The sequence below is a fragment of the Cupressus sempervirens genome, chromosome 7 (assembly GCF_028749045.1).
Source record: "Cupressus sempervirens isolate cs-2001-9-10 chromosome 7, ASM2874904v1, whole genome shotgun sequence".
NCBI classification, from domain to species: Eukaryota; Viridiplantae; Streptophyta; class Pinopsida; order Cupressales; family Cupressaceae; genus Cupressus; species Cupressus sempervirens.
Window position 1 is genome coordinate 497,712,770 of NC_143124.1, and position 14,024 is coordinate 497,726,793.

Consider the following 14,024-nt stretch of genomic DNA (forward strand, 5'->3'; position numbering starts at 1 on the left):
CATCATTTCCTTCTCAATCTTTTCTTGATCACTTTATTTAAGGAATTATAATTAATGTTATTAAAACCTTCTATGCTAGTTGAGTCTTTGATTTTCTTACTTACTCGATCAATGGTCATGGGAGGTAGTATGGGTACAATCTGAAGTTACTCAATTCAACAGACTTAGTTTCCTCTTCATCTTCCTCCTAATCATGTGTAGCAACCAATTTTCTTCTCAACCTTTTAGGTAGGATTTTCTCTATTCCTTTATTTTTTTCTTTTTTTGTCGAGCTTCCTTTTTTCTTTGTAGCCAGGGACTGACCTACCTTGGATCTGGTAATTACCCTCATCTTTGGCTTAGGTTTAGGAGGTGTGACTTATTTCTTCATATTTTTATTTAGATCCTCCTTCACCCATAGGAGCAACAATCACAACTTTATTTTGTTTAGTTTCCTTGGGCTTGGAAATAACTAGCTCCTTGTCTTTAGCTTCTTTGTCTTATTTTTCTTCATCCTCACCTTTGCTCCCAATTATTTGAAGATATCCTATGCCAAGATTTCTCTCAAGATCTTCTATCACTTTCTTTTGTTTCCTATCCATTTTGGGCACTTTTGTTTTCATTTTCATTTCAATCTTGTCAGACTCATAATTGTCAAAGGGCTCAACACTCTTGCTTATCTCCTCAGATAACAATCCAGTGACTACTGCAATGAATTTGTCACCATTGACCTCATATTGCATTGGCCTTAATCATGCAACTCTTGGTAACACTACCTAGGCATATTTATAAAAAATTTCTACCATAAAGCATATATCATCAAAATAGTGGTCTACCATTGATTTTGGAATCATCGTCCTATTCTTCATCTTGTTCTTAAACTTATCAAATTAGTTATCCATAATAGCCTCAAAAGTTTCTCCCTCAACAAGATCATTAATTTGTTTGTTAGTCAGTCTATTCCTATCCCATGCAACTATGTTGATAGTGTTGGCTCTTGATTTTACAGTGTTTAAACAACCAAGTATGCAAGGCAAGAATGCGTCTATGGGTAGCTATCTCCAATAATGGACACACTTCACCAAGAACCTAGGCAACCTATAAGGCTATACTCCTTCTACACTTTAGGCTCTACAAAACCTAGGTGGGTGGACCTATAGATTCTTTATATGGTACCAGTTACTAAAGCATACACTAAATCTAATGTAAAGCAGATAAAACCCTTATTTCTCCTAATAACTCATGAAATAACATCAATCTATAGTAGCTAAATGCAGATCTAAAGCTAAGTGAGAGTATCATATTTAAGTTCTTCAACATGAAAGGGAAATATAATTGATTGTTGATGTTGATTTTCAACAAATCCTCAAAAATGCAGCAATATAAAAAGTGATCCTATAACTGATCAATGCCTAATCCATTGGGCAATTCCATGAATTCAAAACATACATCTATGACATCAAGACATATTTCGTATACCCAGACATTAGATCTATCTAATCACCTTGTGATTCAGACATCAATGTTCATTCAGGTCTCATTCTCACAAAATATCCTTCTTAAGTAACTAGTAACCTTGTTTAAACATATCAAGCATTTACTTGGCCCTTTAGTCCAACAGAAAAATACATCAAATGTACAACCTAAAGGGGATGCAAATGGATCTTAGATCTTTGTTCCAAGACCACATAAGATTTACAGATTGCTAAGATAGGAGACAAGAACCAGAATGAAACTAGTGAAATTGTTTCTCATATGTATTCATTTCCTTAAAACTATAGATTCAGATGCATAAAATTGAAACATGAAAAACACCTAACATATCAGAACTTCTTGTATTATCTGCACTACTACTATTCACATGAAATAATTATGCTGAAGTATGGTATCATAGTCAAGGAAACACATCAAAACTAGAACCAGAATATGGTCTCATAGTAATGTGCAAATTTTCTCCCCAAAACTAGAACCTACTAGTTTCTCAGTCACAAAAAACCAGAACCTCTACAATAATAAAGAAAAGGAATAATATAGCAGGAAGTGAAAACTCGGATCTATTGTAAAGATGACATGTGTCCACTCAGAAATCCTTCCCAAGAAGATGAAAAACCACTTTCTACCCTCTCTCTTTTACTGCATATCAAATCCCTTTTCAATTCACTTTCAAAGGCATCAAATATCTCAGAGATGTCATGATGAAAGATTGTAACTAATTTTAGTGTTAAAATGAAATCACGGTAAAAGTTTAAAAAAAAATTTATAGTATGATCTTGAGAAGACAAGAAAATAACCTCAAGTTGATTGTCTTCACTTTTAGATTGCAACAGACCTTTAAAGCTGTCCTCTAACCAATTCTAATCATCAATGAAGAACTCAGCCTATTCTGTCGCCAATGCCCCAAATTTTACAAATTGACCTACAATGTAAACTAGTGAACACCTGTGCATAATCTAACTCTAGAAATGGAAAATTCAGCTCTTCCTAGTTCTGATGGTATATTGGAGTACCCATTTTGCCTAAAAAATACTCCAGTTACGACCTTCTGAAGATCGGCCCTCTACTCATGGCTTCCACATATATTTTGCAAAATTTAAACTTTTATAAAGTTTAAACTATATAAAGTTTCAAACTTTATTTAAATGAACCTGATGTGATTTTGAAGGAAAATAGTAAAATATTTTAAATTTGCAATTTCCCAAATTCCCCACCATTCTTTATCTAGGTCAAACCTATTGACTAGCCCAATGACATGTGTCAAGACATGATTGGCTCAAACCCGCACTATTGGTGCCTCACCTCATTCATTCTTGTCATTGCCACATCATCACGCCACCCGGATGCCATGTCATACTCACTATGTTGCTATATTAACTTCCCTGTATCTTTCTTATAGCGAGTTAACAAGAACCCTCAGGTCTACCACATGGCACAATCTGGTGCACCTCAAAAATTTGATCGCCACATCACTGCTCAATTACACTGCACACCCCTGTTGACCGCCACTTGTCACTCTATTATTCACCACCTATACTTGAGTGGAACCCACATTTCTATCACAAACTTCACTGGATTTTGGAGATTTCTCAGCAACTCACTATGTCGCTAGCTAGAATTTTGAGATTTCCTGGCTAGCGACTAGCCAGATTTTTGCTTTTTCGGCATCTTTTTCTGACAACTCCTCTGTTCTTCCACATAATGCCACTTGGCAATTTCTGGTTCATCATCAGATTTATAGCCTAGTCTCACCTCCATCTCATTGAATTCTTAGGTCTTACGGCAGGTCGTTATGTCGCTAGCTAGATTTTTTGGATTTTTCGACTAGCGACTAGCCAAATTTTGACTTTTTTGATCACCTGGATTTACTGACATCACCAGCTTTTGAATTGTGTGCCTGTTCAAAATTTATTCTTGACCACATCCATCTAATTGACTGGGACCCATGTGCATGGACTTAGGTTTTCAAAAGCTTTCATCTTGTTCACACTAAGGGTGAGTGTGCAAATGTATTTAAATATCAAAACATCCATCTACATAGGTGATGTGGGATAATGATGTTGCTCAAACCTCCTCTCTTCTACATGGATTGTCTTTGTTGATCCTGCACTTTGAATCCTCATGGGCGTGTCTCCTTTTTTATCTTAGCAATCTTTATTAACTTGCCTGCGGGCTTTTCTTACTATCGCAACCTCTTCCTTGATGTGGATGGCTCATTTTGTACTACCAACTGCTTCATGGCATTGACTGCCCTTGTAACTGGGTAGTGTTCTTTTCACTATGCATGATCTGCTTCTATTGCTACGTGAGGCTCCACTTCATTTTCCAATGCGTGGGGAGTTATTTCTTTCATTCAACGCAGGGTGCTTCTTCTTGGGCGTGGACTATTCTTCTGTATCTTGCGTGGGACCTTTTTTATGCCCTTTCCTGAGGCATGAGTTGCTTCTTCCCTTTTTTAGTATGTGTTGTTCCTTGAAATCATAGATAACTCTGATGCCAGGCATGAGAGTCCCTTTTATTGCTTGCATGAATGGGGGCTCATCTTCTTCAATAGACTATGTTTTTTCTAAAGGATGTTCGCTGATCATTTAGAAAGAATATGATATTACGCATGGCCCCATTCAAAAAAAATGGCTTTGTTCCTTTGTGTTTAGCTGCGTGGGTCTCCTTGCTTTGTTACTGGCATAAATCCGCCTCTTCATGCGTTGACTTATGCTTATCATGCTCCTGCGGCTTCTTTGCCTGCATGTTGCTGGATCTTCTTTGATGCCTCCTCTGCCCTTTGTCAATGGCTAGTCTAATGTTATCTAGTTAGATCATTTCCTTAGTTGATTTTCATCCAGAGCAACTTGCAAAATTATAACTGGTCTCATTATAATTCCCATTATTGTATTCATAAATGCATTTTCAAAGACCTAGATACTAAGCTTCCACATAGAAAACATCAAAACATAGTGCTTTTCTAGGCATTGGTTTGGAAAGGATAAGGAAATTTGAATGTAATGGGAAATGTTCCTTCCTTTAAGAATAGAAACTAGCAGATTTTCATATGATTACTCTTAAGAAGAAACTCATCAATCAATCATTTCCCTACTGAAAGATAGTTGTTTTTACTTTGTGTTCAGAGGTGTATTGAGTGACAAGAAGAAACCTACTATCTCCTTTATGGCAAGACTTGATTGGGTGAAAAAAATGATGGGACTTAAATCACATCTATAAGGTCATCTTCAGTGGCATCATTTTCCTTTTTATTTCTAGTAAACTCTATTTTCTCCGAAGTCTTCATATTCCAAGATTCATTTTCCTTCACAAACTAGAAATAGTTCAACTTCGTACATGAGAGTAGATTATGGTGAAACCATTTCCTAATTTGTCTTTAACAATGAAAGATCCACATGAAAACATTATCCCTCATTAATATGGTTCATGTATCAAAGACATTAGAAAATTTTCACAAAATGTCATAAATCTGATAAATTTAGTTGGGCCCAAAAGTGGGTCCAACTAAAAAAAAATCATTTTTGAATGATTGAATCCTCAAAATGGCCTGTTAACCTTTTAATATCCATTGGAATTGATTTCGATCATTAATTGATCATTAAAATCTCATTTTATCATTTTCTCCAACTTGGCAATTTAATGCCAAAGCGTCCTTTGACATACCTTAAAAACTAATCCAAAGCTCTAACCAGACTCTGAAATCTAACCCACTAAATCTCTGTTATGCACTCTTGCACCCTGTTGAATCTCATCTCATGAACAATTTGAGTTCAAAAGATATTGACCGTCAAAGTTGCCTTCTCAGATTTACCAGCAAGAAAACATGCCAAAAAACAACAAATTGGGTTTGGATTTGACTTGGAAAACTATGCAAATGAGCACATGGGGAAACAAAAATTGGGACACTCATTCTCTTTCATAAGGAGGGTATGAATGGTAATTTGGGCTTATGATGAATAACTAGGCATGAATGGCAAGCGATCAAAATGAGCTACTCAGAATTGTAGACTAGAGACAATGACAGAAAAGTGATTTTTGCAAATGAAATGGACCTAGAAAAATGTGCATATGGATTTTTCATGACTTGAAAATTGGCACACTTAAAGTATTTTTAGAGGAAAAAATAGGGGTACAATCCATTCAATCTTACCAATCATGGATCTCAAGTTATGACATCTCAAATAGGGGTTCCAATCAATTTGCATTTTATGACACCAGTGAAAAGATAGAAATTGTGTTTGGAATCACTTTAAAAAACATATCAAATGGATTTGTCAAGACTTAAAAATTGAAAAATAGGAAGTCTTTGACATCCACAATGAAACATAAAAAGAATTTTAGCATTTGGGTCAATAGGTCAAAAGTTATAACACGTCCAACAGGGCCTGCCAGAATTATGAACAATGTTCTGAAGCATGAAAACAGTAACTGACCAACTTTGAGGGATTCAAAACCTAGTCAAACTGATTCAAAATGACTTTAAATCTGAAACATAGGCTCTTAGGTATGGACACTAGCTACTCTCAAAGTGGCATGTCATGAAACATTTTTGGGTGCGAGATATTCAATGGAAAACACAGCCTCTTATCGCTATTTGACACAGGTGAAAATGCAAATTTGAAATGTGCTTGAAATGAGACTTCACGAAATGACTCATAACGATAAGTTATCATCATGGAACACTTAAATTCACTAAATGGAGGGTGTTAGAAACATTAAGCACCTTAGGGGCCCCAAATGGACAGCTAGGTACATAGGCATTAAAAAGCGTTTATAGGGCTCAATTTTCTCAATGGTGCTCAAAATCAAGGCTACAATTTTGAGCGCCAACATATAGTAGGGAATTAGTTATGTACATAGAAGAACATGTAAACTAAATTTTTTTTGGAAGATTGGTTTGATGATGATATGTTACATTCATGACTAAGTTTGTCATTGATGTCAACATAGCATGTTTGATGTCTTCTGTGGTATCTTACAAAAGAACAGTTGAAAGATCAAGTTAGTACGGATGGTTAGTCGAGCATGATAACCACTCAAGGTTATGGGAGATACTTTGGACTATCTGGTATATGTAGTTGATGTCAAAAGTAGAAAGAATAAGTCTAGAAGAATTTATGTAAGTTTTAGTGATGTCTGTTCTAAGATAGACTTTATAGAGGCATGTTCTAGTAAACTTGTTATATCTCCTAGAAGATTTGATATCTTAAGGAGTGAGGTTGAGTACATGAAGAAAACATATTGAGGATGATGTGGCTAAGCCTTCTCATCATAATATTACATGTACAAAAAATTATTCTAGTTGCAAAGTGGAAGATTAAGGTTATCGCTAAGTGTAACGTGTTCTTAATGTGGTCCTATAATAATTAATTGAGAAGGACTAACAGTCAACTTAGGGAATTGTTTTATGAACTTGGTATAAAGGAAGGACATTTTCCTTTATCATGATGTATTATGTGATGATTGAATGATTGATGATAAGTACCAAAGAGTGAAAAATGCAAAGTTGAGTAGAGTGATGCGTAAGTGAAGGAAACTTCATTGCCAAGGTTTTTCTGAGTGATCTAATTTTTAATATTTGGATCCAAGGTTCATGACCTAGTCTACAAGGTCTAATAGTGATTGATTTGGTTGATAGGATAGAGGAAAGGATAGAGAAAAGAAGAAGATAATAGTAAATTACTTGTTTGAGCAAGGAGCTCCTCTTGTAGTTGAAATTGCATGTTTGGGCAGTGGGCTCTTCTTGCATACATTATACCACAACTCCTAATAGGGTTGGAATCTCCTAACAGGGATTCAAAGTCTCTTAACAAGGACTCATTATACTAAATGTTGTAATAGACTCCTAAAAGCTCCATCCTCTAACAAGGAATATTCATATTAGTACATCATCTTGTGGGCATCATTCCCACCGGGGTTTTCCCTCTGATCACGGGTTTCCCTAGTCAGCATATCTAGTGTAATTGTCTATGTGCATTTTAATATGGTTGTTGTTTACTTTGATTAAATGGTTAAGTTTTTTTCAAGAAGATAAATTTTTTAATTTTTGGATAGTTGATTCACCCCCCCCCACCTCTCAGTTATCTTGGTGGACTATTATTTCTAACAATTGGTATCAGAGCATCAGGTCCTTGAAGAAAAATTTTAATAGCTTTGGAAGATCCATGACGACCATGTTCAGGAAAGATAGTCTGAAGTTTGATGGAATAAACTATGATAGCTAGAAGGAAAAGATGAAGACATATTTGTTGTGTATGTTTCTAGGATATTGGATCTTGATAAATCAATGAAGACAATCATCGAACAAAAAGAGTTGGAAAGTTTCTCTAGGGTAGAAAGAGATCTTTTTATGTGTGACATGAGAGCTAGGGAAAAACTATTACTGCACTTCCCAAAATTGAGTTCAATCAAGTAAAATCACTTCCTACTTCACATTTGATTTGGAAAGCTTTGTAAAATAGTTTTGAAGGTGATGCACATTCTAAGAAGTTGAGGCTACAAAGTTGGATTTGTGTGTATCAAGATGCTAAGATGATGGAAGATGAATTTGTAAGAGCATATATAGGTAGGATATCAAAAATTACTATAGGTATTAAAGCTCAATAAGGAAACAAAGAAGATGATGAGGTTATATAGAAGATATTGAAGACTCTAACACCACCATTTAAGTTATCAATTTAGATGATATAGTTGTTGATATCATGTACCAATGATTTCACAAAGAAGACATTGCTTGGAAGACTTGAGGCAATTGACAATGAACTTAGATAGTTCAGAGAATTGGCCAAAACAGAGACAACTTGCAATGCCTTGAATATTTGACCTAACCTATCAAGGAGCATGAGTACTAGAGGAGATTTTGCTAGTAGCACCAAATCTGAGGAAGACAAAAATATTGATGAAGTAGTAGCCCTTCTAGTAAGAAGAGAGAAAGGAGGTAAGAAAATCTTTAAGTGTTGTACTTATGATGAATATGGTCATTATGCATCTAGGTTTCCTAAAAGGGAGAAAAAGTATAAGGGAAATCATAAGTATAAAAGGGATAAAGAATGTATGCAAATGAAGATGATGATTCTGATGAACAAGTATTGAGTTCTAGTGATGATGAAATTGGATTTGTGGCAATTAAAGAATAAATTCCAGAGAAGGTAGCTTTGGCATCATAGGTTGAGAAGAAATCTAATTGGATAATTGATAGTGGTTGTTCACATCATATGACTAGTCATATGAACATGTTTTTTGACTTCAAAAGTTAGGATGGAGGAATTGTTAGAGTTGGAAACAATGTAGCATGCCAAGTAAAAGGTATTGCTTCTATAACCCTTGATGGTAAAACTAATATTGAGGATGTATACTTTGTTGATGGTTTAAAACACAATCTTTTGAGTGTTGGACAACTTGTAGATTAAGGTTATCAGTTGCAGTTCACAGAAAAGACATGCATGATCAGAGATAAAGATGGAAAGATAATTGGAATAGGAACTAGATCTAGAGGTAATTTATTTGAGTTGAATCCTACTAAAATGACATGTTTGGTTGCAAAGGTAGATGATAGTTGGTTATGGCATAAAATATGTTTTCACATAAACTTTGATAGTATTGAGAGGACTAGTAGAGTGTTTGTTGTTAGAGATTTTTCGAATATTGTAAAGCCTACTAACACAAGTTGCAAGGAGTGTGTTTTGGAAAAGCATAATAGAACTTCTTTTCCTAGCAAGAAATTTACCACTATAGCAAAGTTGGAGATTGTACACACAGAGATATCAGCGATCCTACAAAGACTAGAGGATTCTATGGTGAAAGATATTTTATGATTCTAGTTGATGATTTTTCTAGAACGATGTGGGTTGCATTTCTTAAAGAGAAACTGGAGGCATTTGACAAGTTTAAGATAGTCATGAATAGATTTGAGAATGAATCTAATGTAAAGATTAAATGTTTAAGCTGAGATAGAGGAGGGGAATTTACTTCAAATGAGTTTAACATGTTTTGTGAGGAAAATGGAATTAATAGATAGCTATTAGCTCCAATAATCCTTGAATAGAATGGCATTGCAGAGAGAAGGAACAAGTGTATTACAGAAGATGCAAGAGCTATGTTAGCAAAGAATAATGTATCCAAGACATTTTGGAGAGAAACTATGAATAAAACAATCTACACTATGAACAGAGTTCAAATTATGAAGGACACAAACAAGACACCTTATGAACTGTGATTTGATCACTCACCTATAGTTAAGTACTTTAGAATATTTGGAAGTGTTCCATAGAAAGAGATGATGAAATTGGTAAGTTTGATGCTAGAAGTGATGAAGGTATGTTTCCTTATTATTCATTGAAAAGAAAGGCTTATAGATCTTATAATCAGAGAACTAAGGCTATTATGGAAAGTGCAAATGTGAGAATTGATGAGAAATTTAGAGTACAAGAGAGAATATTGTTTATTACAATTCAAATGATGATGTTGTTGTTACTAAGCCAAGGAATGATGAGGTATTTCTTGAGACCAACAACAATTTTCTTAATGAAGGAGAGCTAAGGTAGGAACAAAGCTTAGAACCTTTAGTAGATCCAAGAGTTGAGATAACAACTCCTACTTCAGGAAGGAACATGATAAAGAATCACCCATCTGAACAGATCATCGAAAGCAAAGACAAAGGTGTGATGACAAGAAGTAGAGTGACTGAAGAACTATGCTTGATATATCAAGTTGAGCCTAAGAATGCAAATGAAGCATGTAAAGATGATTATTCGAAACAAGCTATGAAAAAGGAATTGGATCAAATAATAAAGAATGAGACATGGGAATTGGTCCCCAGACCAACAGATAAGAATGTGATAAGAACTAAATGGGTATTTAAGAACAAGATGAATGAGCAAGGAGAAGTTGTAAGAAACAAAGAGAGACTAGTATGTAAAGGTTACTCATAGCAAGAAGGAATAGACTATGAGAAGATTTATGCTACAATGGCTAGAATAGAAGCGATAAGATTATTCTTAGCCTATGCAACATAGAAGAAATTCAAAATATATCATATGGATGTTAAGTCAACATTTCTAAATGGAGAACTTGAAGAAGAGGTATACATTGAGCAGCCTGAAGGATGTCTTTTGATAGATGACAAGTACATAGTATGCAAACTGAGGAAAGCAATGTATGTATTGAAGCAAGCACCCAGAACCTAGTATGCGAAGTTGGACAAGCATTTGACAAAGCTCAGATATAGAAAAGGTATGGTAGATAGTAATCTATATTGGAAATAAACTGATGATGGATTGATGATTTTGGTAACATTTGTTGATGACATTATATTTGGAGGAAATGATGAAGAAAGTAAGAATTTTGGAGAAGAAATGCAAAAAGAATTTGAAATGAGTATGATAGGAGAGATTAAATATTTCCTAGGATTGTAGATTGTACAGAATAAAGAAGGAATCTTTATTTTTGAGACAAATTACTTGAAGGATTTACTAAAAAAATTTGGTTTGGAAACATGTAAACCTGTTGGAACACCTATGGTAACTAGACACAAGTTATCTACTAAGGATGAGACACCTACTGTTGACTAGAAGAAGTAGAGATCTATGATCAAAGGATTGCAATATCTGACTCACACAAGACCAGATATAGGAAATGCAGTTGGAATTGTTGCAAGATTCCATGCTAATTCCAGAGAAGCACATTATGCAAGAGTAAAAAGGATATTTAGATATCTAAAGGGAACATCTAAGTTTGGGTTATTATATGATAGATCTAATGATTTTACTCTAAGTGCTTATACTGATGCAGATTGGGAAAGTAGTATGGATGGGAGAAAGAGCACCAGTGGAGGAGCTTTCTTTCTTGGAGGAAGATTGGTTTCTTGGTTAAGCAAGAAGCAGGATTGTACATCTCAAAGTATAGCAAAAGCAAAGTATGTTGCATCAATAAACAATTGCAATCAAGTAATTTGGATGAATCAAATGCTGAAGGATATAAGGACAGAAATCAGTGAACCTATTGTTATTCATTGTGACAACACAAGAACGGTAAATATGTCTAAGATTCTAGTATTGCATTTAAGGACTAAGCACATTTCTATTAAGTATCATATGTTGAGAGAAAAAGTTGTAGAAAAGGAAATCAAATTGGAGTATGTGAGCACTAAAGAGAATTTTGTAGTTATATTCACTAAGCCTCTTCCCAAAGAGACTTTTGATTATTTATGAGGTATGCTTGGGGTTATGTCCCTTCCTGCATCAGAATAAGAAGATGCAAGAGTGCATCAGTCTAGGGTAATAGAGCACCATTATTTGTTTGGATTGGATATTGATGCTTCTTGTATGGGGGAGTATCTACAATGGATGGAGTTATCTAGGACTCTTGTTGATATTTTTCTAAAAAGTGTCTTTTGACACTCGAGATGAATAAGTATTAGTTGTTGCAAAGTTTGATGTAGAGATGTTGGTTTCAGAAACCTTTGATATTGATGTTAATGGGGGGAGAAGTTTGGCATGAAAAACATCATATTATGGGAGAAATATTGCATAAGGGGAAAATTTTGGCATGAAAAACATCATATTATGGGAGAAATATTTGTAATAATAGTTTGGTACATAGCACATTGAGGTATATCAATGGGGGAGTATGATTGATGAAGAGGATTTAAAGACTATCTATCTTTTGTTGGTATTCTTGGAACTAGATGTTTTTCATCTATGTTGTCATCAATGCCAAAGGGGGAGATTGTTGGAAGATTGGTTTGATGATGATATGTTACATTCATGATTGAGTTTGTCATTGATTTCAACATAGCATGTTTGATGTCTTCTATGGTATGTGACAAAAGAACAATAGAAAGATCAAGTTAGTAAGGATGGTTAGTTGAGCATGATAACCACCCAAGGTTATGGGATATACTTTGGAGTATCTACTATATGTAGTTAACATTGGAAGTAGAAAGGATAAGTCTAGAAGAAGTTATGTAAGCGTTGGTGATGTCTATTTTGAGATAGAGTTTACAAAGGCATGTTATGGTAAACTTGTTATATCTCCTAGAAAAGTTGATATCTTAAAAATTTAGGTCAAGGACATGAAGAAAACATATTGAGGATGACGTGGCTAAGCTCGCTTGTCATAATATTGCATGTACAGAAAGGTATTCTAGTTGTAAAGCAGAAGATTAAGGTTATCGCTAAGTGTAACATGTTCTTAATATGGTCCTATAATAATTAATCAAGAAGGACTAACAATTGACTCAGGGAATTATTTTATGGACTTGGTATAAAGGAAGGACATTTTCCTTTATCATGATGTGTGATGTGATGATTGAATGATTAATGATAAGCAATAAAGAGTGAAAAATGTAAAGTTGAGCAGAGTAGTGCAGAACTTAAGGAAACTTCATTATCAAGGTTTTACTGAGTTATCCAAGTTCATGACTTGGTATACAAGGTCTAACAGTGATTGGTCTAGTTGATAGGATAAAGGAAAGGACATAGGAAAGAAGAAGAAAATAGTAAATTACTTGTTTGAGCAATGAGCTCTTCTTGTAGTTGAAATTGCATGTTTGGGTAGTGGGCTCTTTTTGTATATATTATACCACAACTCCTAACAAGTTTGCAATCTCCTAATAGGGATTCAAAATCTCTTAATAGGGATTCATTGTACTAAATGTTATAATAGACTCCTAATAGGGTCCATCCTCTAACAAGGAATATGCATATTAGTACATCATCTTGTGGGAACCATTCCCACCGAAGTTTCCCCAGTCAACATATCTAGTGTAATTTTCTATGCACATCTTTGTATGGTTGATGTTTACTTTGATTGAATGGTTAAGTTTTTCTAAAGAAGATAAATGTTTTAATTATTGGATAGTTGATTCACCCCCCTCCCCCCTCCCCACCCTGTTATCTTGGTGGACTATTATTTCTAACACAATGATATAAACTTACAAGAATTATTCTTCACCTTTCGTATTACTCCAATATTTTTTAATAATTATTGTAGTTGCAGCTCAGCCAAGACTTAAATATTATCTTTCTTCACTATCTTATATCCTAGGTCAATTTTCACACAAGGAACATTGTTTAGTCAACTTGACTGATAAAATTTGTGTGCAATTACATGCACAAAAAACTCAATAACTAGATCTTTAATTCCATCAATTTCCATTCCTCATCCCTTCTACTTAGCCTTCATTTGTTGTTCAATAGTGTCCTTCATGTCACATGTCCAACCTTTAGACAACTAAAACAAACTAGTTTGGGTCATATAGTTCTTACTAACATGTCCAACCTTGAGACAACTGAAAAAAACTAGGTTTGCATTCAACCATTTCTTATAGTTACCTCTGAAACGTGTCTTGATGCAATTTTCTGGAATGTGTCCATACTCTCAACAATAATGACAATTATAAAATGTGTTGTTATCCCAATTGTAAGAGTTTCCTTGCTTAAGCATGTGTTTTCCTTTTATATTTCTTGTTGGATTTTTCTTTGGATCTACATTCTTGAGCTCTACATCCATATTTCTAAAAAATATAGCAATGTCCTTCAAATCTAGGTGTA